Here is a 14,583-nt window from a genome sequence, read left to right as displayed (position 1 = left end):
CAGAAATATGACATGGGGCCGGGCTTGATTTTATTACCCGGGGGCTGTGGCCAAAGCTCCTAGGGTTTCAGAGCTGGATACTAAAGGAAAGCTGCAGTGGGATGTAAAGGGGACTGTGTCGAATTAAGAAGAGTGAGACACTAGGGCCTGGTCTACACTACGGAGCTAGGTCAACGCAAGACCGCTTAGGTCGACCTGACGATGGATGTGTCTACGCTAAAATTTTGCTCCTGCTGACGTAGCTGCCCGGCTACGCCCACTTACTAACTCCACCTCCACAAGCGGCATAGAGTCAAGGTGAATGGAGTTAGGTCCATGCAGTGTCAGTGTAGACACTACGTTGCTTACATCAACTGTTACTGGCTTTTAGGTGGGTTTTTCATCCCATGAGGCCCCACACTGCCAGTGCAATCGGTGCAAGCACCCCTGGGGAGGACACAGACTGCCGACACAAGGAGCAAAGTGTAGACACACACAAACGATGTAATTGCTGTGCCGGTTGTATGCCAATGTAAGTTAGGTCAACTTAATATTAACGTGTAGGCATGCCCTGAGATCATGCAAGGATGGTGGGTGCAATTCTGGCCTTCTGAAATCAATGAGAATTTTGCCATTGACTTCAACGAGGCTGGGATTTCAGTCCTTACATATGATTACAAGAAGAAATAACCAGGAACTGTCATGTTGACAGCTAACAAAGTCTGAGACACACAGGAAAGAGTCAAGAAGCTTTCACCATCAATGATATTTTGTGGGGAGAGGGAAGTGATACATTTGATGCATCCCTCCCAGATTTTCTGTACTTACCTGACTGAATCTTTGGAAATCTCCTGCCGTTCCTGCACAGTCAAGGGATGCCCCATGTTTCTTGAGTCTCAGAATCCATCAGCGGGCTGGATTCCCTGCTGGGATGTAGCATTAATACAGGAATTCCCACTCAGAGAGACGCCAGCCCTTTTTACAAACCAGTGACAGGCACTTCTAAGGACTGGTCTGAGAATTCTGATTTGATAGCTCTGTAGGCCCTGATTCTGTAAGCAGTCACGCTCGGAGCTGAATTAACCAATGCAGCTCTGTGGAGAAGCCCGCTGAGTTCAGTTATGTACGTGAGTACATGTTTCTGGGGCCAGGGTTTGGAACCAATGGCTTCACTTTTCCTTCCCCACATTAGAAGAAGAAATGGGGAAAGAGCTGTGATGCTAAATACAGAGGTTTCCTCACCCCAGCTGCACGCCGCTCTTTTTATTTTTGTAATGACTGTCACTCCTTGACAAGAAAAGGAGAGTGAAAAAGAGGGAGAAGGCAAAGGATAGTAGGAAGGAAAGATGCACAGAGATTTGAGAGAGACAGAGACAGAGAACGAGAAGTTCCTCTCCTGATGCTTTTCTCTATAATATGACACAACTCTCAAAATAGCAGAAGAAAATAAATCCATGCTTCAGACATGTCTCCTGCTGACCAGCAGAGGTCGCTCTATCCAGAACAGCTCTCACGCTGTCACATCCCAATGGGTTCTCAGAGTCCTTTAGGTATTTGCAGGGCGAGGTGCACATGTTAGAAGGGGCAAATGAAATCCATGTGTTTGCACTCTCTGGTGGTTGCGATGTAATAGCACTCCTCAAACAGTGAGTGTGCAAAACAGCCCGTGTGTCCGTGCGAGTGGGCATTAGCCTGCACGTGTGTGACTCCTCATGGGTATAAGAGTCAGCGTGCGCTTGTCTATATGAGTGTGTGCATGGGAGGGGTGTGAGAGAGAAATGAGTGTGTATAAGTGTGTGTGTAAGAGTGCATATGTGTGTGTTGAGAGATGAATGTGTATATGAATGTGGGTGTGTATGTGAGAGGTGCATGTGAGTGGGTGTGTATGCAAGAGGGGGATGTGTGATGAGTGTGTATATTACTCTGTGTGTGCGAGAGGGTGTGAAAATGCAGGTGTGTGGTTTCCTTGTCTATCGATTTCTTTCTCACCAGGGGAAGTTTTCAGCCTCATGCAGCTTTCCCGTGAGCTCTCCTGATCTTGCACGTAGGCCGAGTCATGGGGGATTCTCCTGCACCGATCTCTGGTTATGGGCCTGAGCCTCTCCTCACTGAAGACAATGGCAAAGCTCCTGCTGACTACAGCGGGTGCAGTGTGGTCTTGTGGATGGCGGGAGGACGAGGTTCGGTTTCTCACGCACACCATCGACTCTTTGCGTTTTAGTACAAATTCCTAAAGGAAAAGCCTAATTCCTTAAAGGCAGAAATCCCTCCTTTATCTGTGCAACGGACTTTTGTGCACATCACCCTGCACCCGTACGAGGCTCTAGGGTCACCCACTTCTACTTGCCAATCAGTGCTCTGCAACATGGACTTGACTTTCTAATCATAACATTAGCCCAGCTCACTCTCCAGGCGAGGGTCTCACTATCCCCCTCCTGAATTCAGGCAATGGACATTTAACAGCCATCTCAGTTATTTCCTGGGAAATCCCCCACTGAGCTTTTATTAGCATGATTCAGGCCATCCTTACCATTGTACCGAGGTCTATTACCGTAGCACCTGATGTATCTATCTGCAAAATGCCCTTGTGAAGTCGGACAGTGCTATTAGCCCCATTTTACAGATGGGGAACTGAGACCCCAAGAGACCATGTGACTTGCCCAAGGTCACAGAGGAAGTCTGTGGCCAAGCAGGGCATTGAACTCAAGTGCCCTAAGTCCCAGGTTAGCACCCTCACCCCTTCCTCACAGTGCACACATAGCACCCCAGGCAAATCAGCAAACACTGCCATGGCAGTGGGAAAACCCTATAGTTTTTGCAAAGAATCTGCTCACCTGGGGCTGCATGTCATTGAGCTGAGGTTGCAGTGGCCGAAGGTTTAGGAGCCAGTTAGAACCAGTCCTGATACACACATATTGCACACACATATAGGAGCTAAGCATCCAACCATTGAAGTCAATGGGAGACGCAGGCATTCAGTACCTCACAATCAGGACATCAATGGATGTTCAACAGATATGGGTCCAGGCCACAGCATTCAGATCCCTTTCTGGATCAACCTCCAGTCTGGGGTGTTTAGACGGAGAGGGGTCATTTGCTAAATGTGGATTTGGATTTGAATTCAGATTTCATTTTCCACTTGGTGCCTGGTTTTGGTTTGGGTCCCTCTCTGCTTTAACAAAAGGGAAAGTTCTCACCAGAGCATCCCGAACTCCACCCCGCTGCATGTCTACATTCCAGGGAGTGTGACTCTGCTCTGAGGTTAGTTACTTCTGGAGGAGAAACTGAATATGTTGCATGATAAAGAAGGGGAGGAGAAGCCTGGTCCTCATGATAATGCTTTGACTGTGTGAAGTGGCTTTTAGAGCTCAGTGAATGAAGCCTCACAACATCCCAGTGAAGGAGGCCTTCTTACCCCTGTTAAATGGACCTGGAAACTGAGGCACAGATTGGTCGAGTGCCTGATTTCCAGAGGTGACATGTCACAGTGAATAGTGTCAAGAACCAGTGTCAGAAACAATAACAAAACCCAGGAATCTTGACTCCCAATGACTGCTCTAACCACTAAGCCACAGAATCTCCTTTTAAGCCTCTTGGGGGGAAGGGGAATAAGATGATCCAGCAAAGGATTTCCTACCAGACACTGTAAAGCAGCCATAGAGAAGATACAGTGTCGACTGTGGAAGTGTCTGCTGGGCTCTGGGACCAGGGAAGAATCTGGAGCAGGTGGAGTCAGGTTACTCTAATACACAGCTGGCAACGCACGGTCCCAGGAGTCTGTGACAGGCACTTGTCCAGGCCAGAGACGGCTCTTACAGGTCAGTTGCGTGCGTCATGTTGCAGAAACCGCTGAAGTCCATTGTTCTCCCCCTCGCTCAGTGTAACTCTGCAGCCAGCTTCCTGAAACGTCCCAACCTCACCTCTCAGCCTTGGGCTGTTTTAGCGAGGCCACAAGCCTAGCCTGCAGGGCAGTGTGGCTTGACCACAGCAGCTGCTAAACAAGGGGCCCTTAGATGCCAGGCCAGATACCCCATCCCACTCCCAGGCAGCTTGGGCCAACTGTGTTGTCAAGAGCAGCCAAGTTGCCAGGTGACGTTCGCCTGAGTTACACCTTGTGGCCTGTGCGCCTGGATTTAATTCCCATCTCCAGCAGGTGAGATGCTGCAGGGCGACTAACCACAGAGCGAGATGTGGCAAAGGGAAGCAGCAGGTTCTGCTGACGGGATGCTCAAGCCAGCCTCCCTAGCCTAATCCAAGCCATTGTCCGGGGGACAGGGCACTTCCTGCCTTCTGTAAGACACCTGTTGCTCAGAATGGTCCTGCAGTGAGATTGGAATGTGAGTCAGGGACGTGGCTAAGTTCTCCTCTTACTATTGTTTCAATTCCATATTCATTTTGTTCGGCCCCCGGGGTATAAATTTGCCCAGGACAGGAGGGAGAACATGGGAAGGGTGAGGTTTGTGGAAGAGCATCCTTTGTTTACTCTCAATTTTCTGGTCTGTCTGGTCACCTAGGTAACTAGAGAAGGAAAAAGGCTGGTGTGCTGAAAAGGTATATTACATTGGAGAGGCAGCATCGCAATCCATCCAGGCATTTCTGTGGCTGGGAGTACCAGAGATCTTGACAAACATAGCAAACCAGGGGACATGAAGGAAAGCAGATGTGCCAGAGGGCCTCTTTTTAGGAGGACAGAGAGGCAGGGACTGAGGAAGGGAGCTCTTAGTAGGAAACTTTCCCCTCTGAACCATCAGAGTAACCAGGGGACATTAACTAAATCAGCCAAAACTCTTCCATTCGGCTTCTCCATGACAAAGCACCTGTTATAAGCTGCAGCGTCCAGGAACTCTCCTGTCAAAGGAATCAACCAGGGAAGAGTGAGACACTCAGATCTGTAGAGCCTCTTTTCTACAGGATAAGTTCTAAGGAATACAACTTTCCAGGTATTTCCTGACCTAAAATCAACTAGCTCTAACTGAGAGATCCAGACATAAGGGACCCTTCTACCGCGGGGATCAGAAACACCCACAGAAGGTAGCCCCAAATCAAGTAACTCATCTAATAATCACAAGCTGTCTGTGGTCCTCCACACAAATAAGGCATTGTTTGGTAGTCAAAGTCGAGGATTTGCAATCAGTTTGCTATATGTCCTATAAGGGATTAGAGATGCAGGTAAGCACCTATTGGAGATGCCTCTCGATATGATTGAAGGAGAAATGGATTGTTCTCTTCGAAGACATTAGGAAATGGCTCTCTCCCTTGCGAATCCTGATGGTCTGACCGAACACAGAGAGCTTGCAACATTGCAGCTGGATTTGCTGAGTTGAGGTGTCCCTCTCTGACAAAGGTAAGTGGCTGGCAGAGCACAATGACCTTGAGTCACCCAGATGTTTGGAGAATGGTGAGATGTGCTACAGAACTGAACAAAGTGAGCTCCAAGCTGTGTGTCCTGAAAGGGCCTTTATTTTACCTTTAATCAGGTTGCCCTGCTTAGCGACCCCAAAGACTACATAACAACTTAGCAAGAGTGCGAGGACCACACAAACTGTATATAATGTATCAAAACTAAATGCACATGGCCGTGATATTAGCTTTGTTTGTTTCACCTTGATGGATGAATAGAAATTCCCTGTCTACAGAGTTTGCCAGTAGTGAAAATGTACAGTTGATCAGCTTTGTCCTCACCCCGCAATTACATGGAGATGTGCAGTTTGTTCACATAGTTCTGCAATTAATTCTCTCTCCAAATTCTGTTCTCAGGTATAAATCTGTAATGACTCCACTGAAGTCAGTGGTCTTATTCTGAATTTCACCCAGTGTAACTAAAAGCAGAATTTAGCTCTCAAATGAGATCTGGTCTAATTGATTGTGCATTGGTCTAAGAGCTAGGAACTCTTGTGTTCTCTTCCCAGCCCTACCACTGCCTCACTGTGTGAACTTAATATTTTAATGTGTCTGTGCCTTGGTTTCCCCAGCTATAAAATAAGGGAAATAATATTAACCTGCACTAGAGGGCTCACCTATGATTACTGGTGAGTTAATGTCTGTACAGTGCTTTGAAGGAATAAAGTGCTATGTCCCATTGATGTAAATGACAAACCTCCTATTGACGCCCGCAGCTGCGAATCTGGCCATCGGTGCTAAGTGCAGTATTCTTTTTACCGTCGGTTGGACGTTGGGGCCCGTATACTGAGAGGGCCAGTAGTTGTTTCAGGAATGCAAATATAATTGCAGCAGCTGTGGAGCTAAACTGACGCTGTGGGTGGCGGCTTGATAATTAAACTGAAATTGATTAGAGGCAATTAACTGACTATGGCGTTGTTACGCTCTCTTGTGGTTTTTATATTTTTAAAGGCAAATTACGGGTGTAATTCATTCTACTGTATCCTGGGTGGGAGTGAAAAATTCACCAGGAATATGTATATCAGGACTGCCCGGCTCAGGAGATTGCTAATGAGAGATTTCACCTCTAGGTCGCAGGTTCATACTGTGCGTCGGTCAGTAGTACCCAAAAGTCATTACCAGCTGATAGCTGTTCAGTGGACTATGTGAAATGAATTGCGGGGCTCATTTGAGTTTCCAGGGGACAAGTACGCACATCACACACACGCACAATTGGCACTAATTGTTATCCTTGTTGGTAGTGACAGCAGAGAGGCTGGGGATTGAATTGGTAGAGAGAAAAATCTTCTCACTCCTAGTGAGGGTACCTCAGGGCCCTAATTCAGCAAAGCATTAACATGTGCTTATCCTCCAGTGTGTGCTTTGCTGATTTGGGTTCCATGTTGGGGATAGGACAGGGAGTGGGGAGATGTAAAGAAAAATTGTCCTGTCTGCTTGCAGGGCCTAGTTTATCAATACAAAGAGGACCTCCTCTTCCAAGGCTTTTAATCTGCCACTTTCCACAAGCAGTACAGCCATGCTGTTCGGGGTGGTTTAGGTGTCATTGGGAAGCTAGTGTTCAGAGCTCTTATTCTGATCTCATCAACACCAGTACAAATCAGGTGTCACTCAGCTGATTTCAGTGGCGTTACCTTGAATTTGTATCATGCAAATGGAACCAGAATAAGCAAGGTATTTACTGTCAAGAGAGATGTTTCTCTGAAGACATTACAAAGTCACAAGGCAGATAGTTACATAGAGTCAAGCCAGGTACAAGGGGAATATTAATACAGGACACCAAGGAATGGGAAATTAAGTTCCCAGGGTAGAATGCAGAGGCTGGATCCTGCCAGATCCTGAGCACTCAAGCCCTATCCTGGCCCTTCACTTAAGCATGTGGGTAGTTCCTCTGAAGTCAATGTTAAGTTTAAAGTGAAGTACATCCTTAAAGTGCTTTATTGGCACTGAGTCAGAGCACTGGGCATTTTAAAGATTAAACCACAGGAGGGAATAACATGTTTGATCATTTAGAAAGGTTAATTAATGTATATTTATATTCAATGTCACTTTCTAGTAGAGACAAAAAGGGTATGTAAAAAGGAAGGGGTTACACAAATCGTATCCCAGTGAGCCATTCCTTCAGGAGCTTCTGAGCAAGCTGGTTCTGTCTTATCTATACAAACTCCTATGTTGATGTCCATTACCCTGATGGTAACACTAAGCTTAGGTTCAGGCCAAGTTGCTCTTCATTTAAATATATTACAGTGCTGTCTATGCAGTATCCCAGCCCAATTGTGCTTAGCATTGTGCAGACACAGAGTTAGTGACAGTGCCTGCCTGGAAGAGTTTAACCTCTAAGTAGAGAAACAGACAGACAAAGGGAAGGGGACAGGGGTAGGACAGACAAGCAGAGAGTTCCACTGCTCAGTAAAGGGGGCAGCTGCCCATCAGATGTAACAGCCTCCCTCCCCCAATGTCTACCCCATTAACTCACGTGTCTGGAGAGCACTGAATAATGATGGGTCAAGTCTGGAATGATGCTCATGCCCTGCAGCTCCCACTGGCATCAGTTTGGGTGGGGAAGGGGACTTGGAAGGTTTCAACAATCCTCCTGTTGAGTTACACTCTGGGGTCCAACGCAGTGGGCTGCAATCCTGACCCCATCCCGGGGGGGCGTGGCTGGGCTTCCAAGATGAGCAATAGGAGCTTCTGGTCAAGAATGAGTCAGCACTGAAGTTATGACTTCCTGGGCTCTGAGTCCCTGCCCAGCCTCCAACACTGGTTTCGTGGTCAATCACTGAGCCAGCCTTAACTCTGATTTATATTTATATATTTTTTGTTCAGCACAGATTTTCCCATCTGCCCCATGCTAAGAGGATGAGCGCTCTGACCATCAGCTGTCGCCTCCCCATGACAGGTCAGTAGATCTCCTTGGACTTTGTATTTTCTCTCCAACTATCCTTCCTTGAGCCATGTCAGCTACAACTTACAAATGCAACAACCTGCCCAGGAACAAGATGCCAATCTCTTATGTAGCTGGCACCAATCTCTTCTTGTGTCTGGGGAACACTTATTCCTGATAGTGACATGGGAATGAGAAAAGTGAACATTAGAGTCAGATCCATCCCTGGTCTAGGTTCACTTTGACTGAGTTCCACCAGAGCTATTTCTGAATGGCACTTCATTTTCATGCTGAAAAATGGGCTCCTTTTGATCATAGAGTCAGGGAAAGTTCAGTGGCAAGAAACATATTTTTCCACTAACTAGACCTTGGACAAATCAAATGAGTCACAGAGTTTTTTTTGTTCCTGGAAGTTTATTGCCTCAGAAATCTACTGTAAAAAACCCACATTCTCAAATCACTGCTGGGAAGGTTTGATCAGTCTCCTAGAACATCATTTCCTTCCCTGCTTAGCTACAGATGAATCTGAAAGTTTGCAACACTTACATGGTTAGACGAATGATGCTTATTCTTATGGACATGCCTTGTGTGTCCTGCAAACTAAATATGCCTTTTACTTTGTGAGTCATGCCTAATTAGGAATAAATCAATTAGAGAACTATTATTAATAACCCAGATTATTAAAGCATTGCAACACTCAGACAACACAATTATTGAGTCCTTTCCTTTATTATTTTATATTGTGCCTCAGAAACATTGAGAAGCACCAGTAGCTTTTCGATGATCAAAATACAGACTCCAGTCACTTCCTAAAAACAAAGACGCCAGCGAACACCTAAAGGAAGATCTCATTGACTGCAAACATTGAACGAATAGAAATAACCAACAAGGCAAGATTTAAAGATTACCCTGTTGAGATGTTAGCCACGCCACTGAACTGTAGTTTTCCTGGTAATTATAGACAAGGTTGGTAAAAGAGGGGCGGGGAATGTTTAACAAATTAGATTCAGTTTAAGGGGGGAAAAAACCTGCATTATTTGGTGTGTGTGTTTCTGGGTTTGTCTCGAGGAGACTTAAATCCCCTCTCAGAGCCCTGGAAAGAGTCAGGCTGTCTTTCAGCACCAGGGACAGCGACAGGCAGCCAAGACCCCGCAGGTCAGCACCCTGGACAGAGAACAGAGGTTCCAGTTTGATCCTGAATTCTTTCTTCCTTTCTCCCTCATCCTATTTTAAACTGGGCGTCCTTTGCTGACCCCTCCTCCGGCCCCCAGTGCCAGAGCTGCTGGCGGGGCTGGGAGCACACCGCCAGATAAGGTGCTGAGGCAGCAGCAGTGGTTTCAAGTCTCCTCCACTCTCCCTTCCCGGAGGGTCATTGCAGGCTCGGAAAGCAATTTACAAGTCGGTGGCGATTTAATGTCGGTCCTAGGCTAGGCGGGAATCGGGCTATTGCAGGGCAGGGCAGGGCAGCCCGCCCGCCCCCAGAGAGAAGTCAGCTAATGTTGTCTAGAGAGATCGACCCCACCCCTGCATTTGCCGAACTCGCTAGCTCCCCGCAGGACCCCTTTGGAAAAGGAAGCGGGCAAATCCGTTTAAGCTCCCCAGCTGGCCAGGACCCGCCCCTCCCTCTCCTGCCGGGCTGGAGGGACCGGTTTCCTTTGCACAGCCCGAGGAGCTGAGGGTGTCAATTCCGGAGTAGCCCGCCCCCAACGGGAGAGAAATTCTCGCCTCTTCAGGGGTCTCCGCAGTTGCCCTCCTGTAAATCCCGGGGGAAGTCAGTGCTGGGAGGCTGACAGCGCCAGGTTCAATCCCCCCCCCCCCGATGCCCCACGTTTGGGTTTGCCTCTCTGAGCCCTTCAGTGAGGGATGCAGGCAGGGTTCTGGGTCCCCCCAGCTCCCTTGGATTTAGGGGAGGCAACGCCTTCATCTCTCTCCTCAGCCCGCGGTTTGGATCCGGACAGGGCAGGGCAGGTGGAGATCCCCCCCCCCCCCCCTTTCCCCGTGTTTCCCTGGATAAGCCCCTCGGACGCTGTGTGAGATGGCAAGAAAAAATGCCCGTTTCTCTGCGCTTATCCATGCCGGGGGTGGAAGGGGGGGGGCGATGTTGGCTGTTCTCCTGCAGATAACCGACCCCACTGCGCCCCTAAAGCCCAGGGACACTCGGGTCCCCCCCCCCGCAGCTGTTCTGCAAGTCACCCGCCGCCGAGCAGGAGCTCCAAACTTCTCGGGGCGCCCGTTCCCCCCGAGCGAGGTCCCGGCAGCCGGCGGCAGCCGGGCGCGCTTCGCTGCCTGGGGCGGGTGGTTGCGAGCGATGCGCTCGAAGGGGGGAAATCTCCAAACCGCCGCGGCTCAGCTCAATTTTAAAATGAAAAAAAAAACAACCCCAACCATAAAAATGATCCGGGAAGCGGCTGGTTTTCCCGGCCGTGGTTAATGCTCAGCGATCCTTTTAAACCGGTCTTCGCTGATCATTCAAGTGTCTTTTGTTGGGGGGGGGGGGGGGGGGGCCGGAATACACCAATTCTCGTTTGGGAATCCCTGCGCCCCCAAAGAAAGAAAGGGAAAGGGGTCGGGTGTGCTTTTTAGACTCAGAGAAACCAGCCTGGCCTTTGCAAGAAGCGGGGGGGGGATATCGGAGTGTGAGTAGGAGCAGAGAGCGCGATCCGGATTGGACGGCTCGATACCACGGTGATGGCAAAGAGCTTTCACCCCCATATCCACCCCCCGCCCGCCCCCATATTCCATATTCCTGGGAAGTGAGGGCCCCCCTTCTGGAGCGGGGCGGGATAGGTCTGCGGTGTGGGGGTAGAAAGAGACACGGCCTGGGGGTGCCCCCCCCCCGGGAAATCCAGCTGTTCCACAGCTACGTCCATTCTTTGTTGGGGGGGGGGGGGAGACCTTCTGCCTCGGCTCCTTTGGCCCGTGGGCAGGAGGTGGCCGGGAAGGTCCCGCCCGGGTTTAACCTACGTTGCCCCCAGGAGTCTGTGGGCGGACAGGAGAAGGGGAGCGCGGGCGGCGGGGCCTGGCGCTGGCGGCTCTGGGAGCGGCGCTGTCCCTTTAAAAGCGCAGCCTGGCCCCCGGGGCATTGTCCAGTCTGAGCCCGGCGCCGGAAATGGAGGGGCTAGCTGCCCGCCAGCCGGCGCTGGCCACTCGGCCATTGTCCGGGGCCAGCCAGGACATCCCGCCCGGCAGCGCCCGTCCGTGCCAAACGCGGACACCCAGGCCGACCCCTGCCCCACGCCACCGACAGCGGAGGGAAGAAAGCGCGACCCCCCCCGCCCCCCCCCCGGCCAATGGGACATTTCCGCTCCCCACGTGTAACGCCGAATCTGGGGGGAAGGCGGAGAGCGGAGTCCAAAGAGCCGGAGAGAGCCCAGCCGCTGCCGGGGCAGGGAGGAAAACTGGAGCCCAGGACCCAGCATTTCCCGGGGAGCAAGTGGATTTCCCAGCCAAGAACCCCCCCCCCTTCCCGAGGGGCCGTTCCTCTGCTGGGCGCACCCGGGAACCCCCTCCGGGTTTCCAATCACATCGATCAGCCCCACTGAAGCATTGATCGTTCGCCTCCTTCGCTCTGATCGCCTTTTCACCAGCTCGCAGGCTCCCCCTGCCTATCCCCCCTCCCCGCCCCAGGGGCCGAGCTCGGGGGGGGGGGAGGGGGCGGAATAATATCCCCGAACTTTATAGGCAGAGGTTGGAAATATTTCTGCCCTCCCTAACTGATTCTGGAGGGACGAGATCTGAAAAATAAAACTTGACCCAAAGCGAATCAATGCACAGACCGATTCCAGCGCTTCCAGAAACAACTGGGTGGGTTGGGACCAAAAGAACCGATTCAGGCTTTTCGATTGGGGGTGGCTCTTTTTAACGCCCTGTTTTTCCCCGGCTGGGGAACGTGGCTTTATCGATCCGCGTTTTTTTACCACTCTGGTTATTAAACCTGTCCCATGTGCCCGGCGCTGCGCGAAGAGCCGAGTGATATTGAATGATTCCTTAGCCCTCGCCTTGCAAAGTGCCGTCGGCTGAGGCTCTCTCCCAAGGAGATTTAAAACACTGAGCGCCCAGCTCGTCCCGACACTGCCGCCGCGAACCTCTCCTTTAAAACCCGCGGAGGGGGGGGAGGCAGGGGTTCTCTTCACGAGTTGTCCCATGATGAGGCGAACAAAAATCTATTTGCTTCCCCCTTTCATAAAACATCCATTTGTGTTTCCTCCTCCCCCCCCCCCCCCCAGCCTTTATTTATTTGGGTTTAAAAAGAAAAGAAAGAAATCTTCCAGGGCAATTAAAGCCGAACATTTAATAAATAACTTTAAAAAACCCCAAACACACCCCGGGTGCAGTCATGTCCACGCCGCTGGAATCCGAAGTGGGGGGATCACCTCACCGCAGGTGGTTGAAGATGAATATATCACGAGGGAGCAATACATGGGAAAACAGTCAAAGGCGGAGACCCCCCCCCCACACACACACACTAACTGCAGAAGCAAAAGCCCAGTCCTGAGCATTTATGCAGAGGATCCCCCCCCTGCTCCCTTTCCCTACCTCTAACAGTATCTCTAGCGAGGGAAAGCTGCTCTCTCCTTCCATGGGGGGGTTGTCCGAGAAGGGGGTTTACACGCCAAGCAGGAATGAGGCGGGAGGGGAGTTCGCCTCCGGCTCTCATCTTAAACAGGTCAGCTAAAGTCCTGCTAGCCATCTCACAGCCAAAGCGACTGGGCAGAGAGCCGGGGGGGGGCAGCAGTTAATATCGAGTGTCCTGAAGGGGATGGAGCGGCGTGCAAAAGCGGCTGGAAGAAGGGGGGGTCCGTCCATTTTTTTTTTTGGCTTGACAGGTGGTTGGTAGCCGTGATTGGCCCGCCGTGGGGTTTGCATTGGCAGGCGGCCGCCCCCTCCCTCCAAACAAAAATCCCCCTTGGAATGTATAATTCGGAGCAAGGAGCCAAGTCCCTGAGCGGCGCGTGGGGGAGGTGAAGGCCAGAAGGAAGGGGACATGTGAACCCCGCTCTGTGATCAAACCAGAGCCCTGGCTGCCTAGGCGGGGGGGGGGGGGGCTCCTTCATCCCCCCGTCCCCCTCTCCCCCCCCCCCCCGGGATTCAGCCGGACTCCGAGTGATGAAGTAGGAACAGGGGGAAAGTGAAATGAACCAGGGCTGTCCCGCCGCAGGCTGCATGGCAGAAGGTGACTCCCCCCCTCCCCAGCCCGGGGAGGGGGGAGCTCAGGGGTGTTGTGGAGGCGGGATAGGAGGAGGAGGAGGCACGGCTCCAGGGGTGGCTATTGTCTCTTAGAATTTGGGATCCTTTGAAAGCCCTTGGGCCCTCCCACCTCCATTGTCGGAGTGAAGATGTAGCCAACCTTTCCCTCTCCTCGGGCTCGGGAATCCTTTTTTTTGGGGGCTGAGCCGCGGCGACACGCACCCTCGAGGCTGGCTGCAGAGCGGAGGCGTGGAGGGGGTTCCGGCCGCAGCTCCGAATCGGCAGAGGGGGTGCAGGATGGGCTCTGTTTCCAACCAGCAGTTCGCAGGTTCGGGGCTGGGTTTTTTTTTTTGTTGGCTGGTTTGTGCTTTTGCTGGGGTGGAATCTCCCAGCCACCGAAAACGAGCCGGGCTGGTTTGTTTGCTCCGGTTTGGGGGGAAGAACCTGCCCCTGGCCGCCTTGGATTTAGCGACTCACTAAACGAAGGGTTGCTGCCCCCCCATTTTCTCCCCCCCGGGGTGTGGGGAAGGCAGCACCTGAAATCAGTGCCTCGCCGCCGCGGGTCCTGCTGACTTCCAGCTCGCCTCTGGGCTGCGAGCCGGGGGGTTTGGGGGCCTTTTTGAATGTGGGGCCGCTGGGGCCCATCTCGCAGCCGGGGCTGGGGTGGGAAGACGAGTGACTTTTAAACCAGATCGGCCGAATTCCAGAGGCAAAAACTTTTCTTTGGGTTCATCTTTTGGTTTTGCACCATTGGGGGGAAGCGGGGGGGGGGGGGAGGAGAGGAACGGGACTTTCGGGGTTCCTCGCCGTCTCTTGGATCTCATCTAGGTTAATGATTTGCGATCGGTTGCGATCAGCAGAACAAAATCATCCTTGAGATGGACGCTTGATTCCCGCCCCTCTTTTGCGGTCAGAGTTGGGTGACTCGTACTTAACGTCCGGATGGGGGGGTCGCTGTTTTACTCCCTGCTCTGGTGCATTTGCTTTAGATTATTTTTTTTGGGGGGGGGGAACGACCCCCGCCCCCACAAGGCGCAAAGGCTCTGCCTGTGGTTCTCCAGGGCTGGTGTGGGGCGGTTGTTGCACGCAGCTGGACTAGAATCAGCAGCGGCAGCAGCCGGGGAGATTCCCAGGAA

This window comes from Emydura macquarii, unplaced genomic scaffold (assembly GCF_026122565.2).
Source record: "Emydura macquarii macquarii isolate MOO-44397 ecotype Brisbane River unplaced genomic scaffold, CSIRO-AGI_Emac_v2 contig_820, whole genome shotgun sequence".
NCBI classification, from domain to species: domain Eukaryota; kingdom Metazoa; phylum Chordata; order Testudines; family Chelidae; genus Emydura; species Emydura macquarii.
This window is presented reverse-complemented; position numbering follows the sequence as displayed.